This window comes from Trichechus manatus, unplaced genomic scaffold, assembly GCF_000243295.1.
Source record: "Trichechus manatus latirostris isolate Lorelei unplaced genomic scaffold, TriManLat1.0 scaffold00051, whole genome shotgun sequence".
Taxonomy (NCBI): domain Eukaryota; kingdom Metazoa; phylum Chordata; class Mammalia; order Sirenia; family Trichechidae; genus Trichechus; species Trichechus manatus.
Genome location: NW_004443987.1, coordinates 8,775,933 through 8,780,942, shown reverse-complemented (window position 1 = coordinate 8,780,942; position 5,010 = coordinate 8,775,933).

Sequence of the window (5,010 nt, the reverse complement as noted above, 5' to 3'; positions counted from 1 at the left end):
GAAACCCAAAGGGATCTACATAATTGGAAAAACATACCATGCTCATGGATAGGTAGACTCAACATTGTGAAAATGATAATTCTACCCAAAGCAATTTACAAATACAATGCAATCCTGATCCAAATACCAACAACATTCTTCTAAGAGATGGAAATTCTAATCATTATATGGAAATGGAAGAAGCCCCGAATAAATAAAGCACTACTGAAGAAGAAGAATAAATTTGGAGGACTCACACTACCTGACCTCAGAACCTACTATAAAGCTATAGTAGTCAAAACAGCCTGGTACTGGTACAATGACAAATACATTGACCAATGGAACAGAATTGAGAACCCAGATGTAATTCCAACCACCTACGGTCACCTGATCTTCGACAAGGGCCTAAAGTCCATCAAATGGGGGAACCAGACAGTCTTTTTAACAAATGGTGCTGGTAAAACTGGATATCCATCTCCAAAAAAAATGAAACAAGACCCATACCTCAAGCCGTATACAAAAACTAATTCAAAATGGATGAAAGACCTAAATATAAAGCCAAAAACTATAAAGTTCATAGAAGAAAAAATAGGACCAACACTACAGGCCTTAATACATGGCATGAACAAGATACAACCCATAACAATCAAAACACAAACCCCAGAAGATAAGCTAGATAACTGGGATCTTCTAAAAATCAAACACCTATGCTCTTCAAAAGACTTCTCCAAAAGAGTAAAAAGAGAACCTACAGACTGGGAAAACATTTTTGGATAGTACAAGTCAGACAAATGTCTAATCTCCATAATCTACAAGAAAATCCAACACCTGTACAACAAAAAGACAAGTAATCCTATTACGAAATGGGCAAAAGAAATGAACAGACACTTCACCAAAGAAGACATTCAAGCAGCCAACAGACACATGAGGAAATGCTCGTGATCACTGGCCATTAGAGAAATGGAAATTCAACTTAAAGCCACCAGCTGCCTTAACCCCTAACAAGAGAGTCAGCCTGTCGTTTGAAGCTTTGAAGCCAGGCATTGAGTTCACCTCTCTAGCTATGAAAGTCCTAGAAGGCATCTTCTTCCAATATAAGGCTGTTTAGTTTACATTGAAAATCTGTTGTTTAGTGTAGCCACCTTCATCAATTATCTTTGCTAGATCTTCTGGATAACTTGCTGAAGCTTCTACATCAGCACTTGCTGCTTCACCTTGCACTTTTATGTTATGGAGACAGATTATTTCCTTAAACCACATGAACCAACGTCTACTAGCTTCAAAGTTTTCTTCTGCAGCTTCTGCACGCTCTCAGCCTTCACAGAGTTGAATAGAGTTAGGGCCTTTCTCTGGATTAGGCTTTGTCTTAAGGGAATGTTGTGGCTGGTTTGATCTTCTATCCAGACCACTAGAACTTTCTCCACATCAGCAATAAGGCTCTTTCACTTTCTTATCATTCATGTGATCACTGGAGTAGCACTTTTAATTTCCTTCAAGAACATTTCCTTTGCATTCACAACTTGGCTAACTGGCGTAAAAGACTTAGATTTGGCCTATCTTGGCTTTTGACATGCCTTCCTCACTAGGCTTAATCATTTCTAGTTTTTGATTTAAGGTGAGAGACATGCGACTCTTCCTTTCACTTGAACACTTAGAGGCCATTGTAGGGTTATTAACTGGCCTAATTTTAATACTGTCGTGTTTCAGGGAATAGCGAAGCCTGAGGAGAGGGAGAGAGACGGGGGAACGGCCAGTCGGTGGAAGAGTCAGAACACACACATTTATAGATTAAGTTCGCCATCTTATATGAGTGTGGTTCGTGGTGCTCCAAAACAATTACAAAAGTAACATCAGAGATCACTGATCACAGAGCACCAAAACAAATATCATAATAAGAAAAAGTTTGAAATATTGTGAGAATGACCAAAATGTGACACAACGACATGAAGTGAGCACATGCTGTTGGAAAAATGGCGTCAATAGACTTGCTCGACACAGGGTTGCCACAAACCTTCAATTTGTAAAAAATGCAAGATCTGTGAAGCACAATAAAGCAAAGTGCAATAAAACAAAGTATGCCTGTATTGTTTTAATCCCATATTGTATATAGTAAGTATACTTTATGTGTATTGTATTATTTCAATGTATATTTGTAAGAAAGTTTTTGTCTCAAAACCATTTCATAGTTCTAGTATTATAACCATAATGTTCCCTGATTCCATGTAACTGTCATGTGAATGAATTTGTCTACCCAAGGACCCTCACTGGAAATCCAAGATGGATGAAACACAGAGAGTTGTAGATATTCACGCATGTTATATCTTTCTAGATACCATACAAGTTTATAGAAAAGACAGAATAACTTAGTTCACACAAAGGATTATATTTGCAAAAAAAGATATAAACCAATCCCAAATTGGTAGATTTACTAATTGTAGACATTATCCATACCTGTAGCTGTCAAATCAATTCCAACTTATAGCAACTCCATAGGACAGAGTAGGAGCCCTGGTGGCACAGTGGTTAAGGTGCTCCACTGCCAACCGAAAGGTCAGTGGTTTGAAACCACCAAGGGCTCTGGAGGAAAAAGATGTGACAGTCTGCTTCCATAGAGATTGACAGCCTTGGAAATCCTATGGGGTTTCTATGAGTCAGAATCAACCTGACCACAGTGGGTTTTGGGTATAGGACAGTAGAACTGCCAGGTAGGGTTTCCAAGGCTTTACTCTTTATGGAAGCAAACTGCCACATCTTTCTCCTGCGAAGTAGCTGGTGGGTTCGAACTATGAACCTTTTGCTTAACATCCAAGCACATTAGTAAATTTTATTATTTTATGGAAAGTATATATCATGCCTTATAGCCCATAAAATTGGAAATATGAAGCCATCTTCACAAATTTTGTAATTTTCTTTCATTAAGTTCTATATATTTCTCATTAAAAACCTCTCATGTACTTAGCGTTTTTTGCATCTACTGTAATGTGATTTTTTTCTGTAGTATTTTAGAACAGTTTATCACAGGTTTATAGCAAGGTTATTGATTTTTGTATACTAATTTTGTGTCTAGTCATGTTACTAAGATCTATTTGTTGTCATTTTTTTTTTCAGTCGTTAATTTTGTTTTTTCTAAGCACGAACGTCTGTATATTCTGGATATAAATACTTTGTCAGAATATATCTCTAACCCTACAACAAAGAGAATTTTCAAGTTATACATTTTCTCTGTTTTCTACATATTGCATATTGGCTAATGTCCAGAACAATGATAAATAATTCATGATTATGCACATTTTTTATCCTGATTCTAATGGTCACAAATGTCTTCTAATATATTAGTATTCTTACTGGTTTGTATTTTTATTTAGAGGGATCCTAACAGGCATTTGCAACGACTCCCATCAAAGTATATGACACTTCCATTGTTGTTTAATAACTTTCAATTATTTGACTAACCAGTCCTCACATGGCTACTGTAATCAAGGTAGAGTGGCATAAGAATAAGTAAAGACAAATAGGTTGTCAGAATATGATAAAAAATAAGAAATAGACGGGCACATTTACAGTCAATGTTATTTAACAAAAGGTGCTAAAGGAATTCAAAGGGGGGGAAGGAAACACTTTTCAAAATATTTGTGATGAAATAAATTAATAAACACCTGGGGAAAAATTAATCTAGAGTCCTTCTTCCCACCATACACAAAAATAATTCAAGAAGGATCCTATTCCTGACTGCTAAAACTATTAACTTTCTGGAAGAAAGAAAACATAGATGCACATTTTTGCCACGTTGTTGTTGTTGTTAGGTATCGTTGAGTTGGTTCCAACTCATAGCGACCCTACTACAACAGAACGAAACACTGCCCAGTCCTGCGTCATCCTCATAGTCGTTGCTATATTTGAGCCCATTGTTGCAGCCACTGAGTCAAGCCATCTTTTGAGGGTCTTCCTCTTTTTTGCTGACCCTCCACTTTACTAAGCATGATGTCCTCCTCCGGGGACTTGTCCCTCTTGATAACATGTCCAAAGTATATGAGACAAAGTCTCATCATCCATACTTCTGAGGAGCACTCTGGCTCTACTTCTTCTAAGACAGACTTGTTCATTCTTTGGGCAGTCATGGCATATTCAATATTCTTCACCAACACCACAACTCAAAGACATCAGTTCTTGTTCTGTCTTCCTTATTTATTATCCAGCTTACACACGCATATGAGGCAATGGAAAACACCACGGCTTGGGTCAGGCACACCTTAGTCCTCAAAGTGACATCTCTGCTTTTTAACACTTTAAAGAGATTTTTGCAATAGATTTGCCCAATGCAATGGGGCATTTGATTTTTTGACTGCTGCTTCCATGGGTGTTGATTGTGGATCCAAGTAAAATAAAATTCTTGACGACTTAAATCTTGCCATGTTAGGGTAGGAAAATTTTTCTCAGCTAGGATACAAAAAGCAATTGTTATGAATGAAAATTCATATGAAATGAAAATAATTGTAATCATCAAAAGTCACTGGTAAGAAAGTGAAAATGCAAGCCACAAACTGGAAATTTGTTTACAGAAAATGTGAATATATATATTTGTTTACAGAATGTGTGAATATATATATGTATTTATGTGTATATATATATCCCTGGGTAGCAGAGATGGTTATGTGCTTGGCAACTAACTGAAAGGTTGGCAGTTTGAGGACAACCAGAGGCACCTTGGAAGAAAGGCCTGGCGATCTACTTCAAAGACATCACAACCATTGAAAATCCTGTGGAGCATAGTTCTACTCTGAAACACATGGTCAACTGGATATATGTGTACATATATATATACACACACACAGTTAAACTTGCAAAAGGCAGAAACTGTGTAAGGCACAAACCTGTCAGAGAAGGAAAACTCAAATATTTTCCACTAAAAGGAGAGAGAGAAAAGTGGTAAGACCACATTCTATCAAAGGTGGAAAATTTATGAGATCCGGAAAGCAAGATATATATATATATATAAATATATATATATATATATAAAGATATATATATATA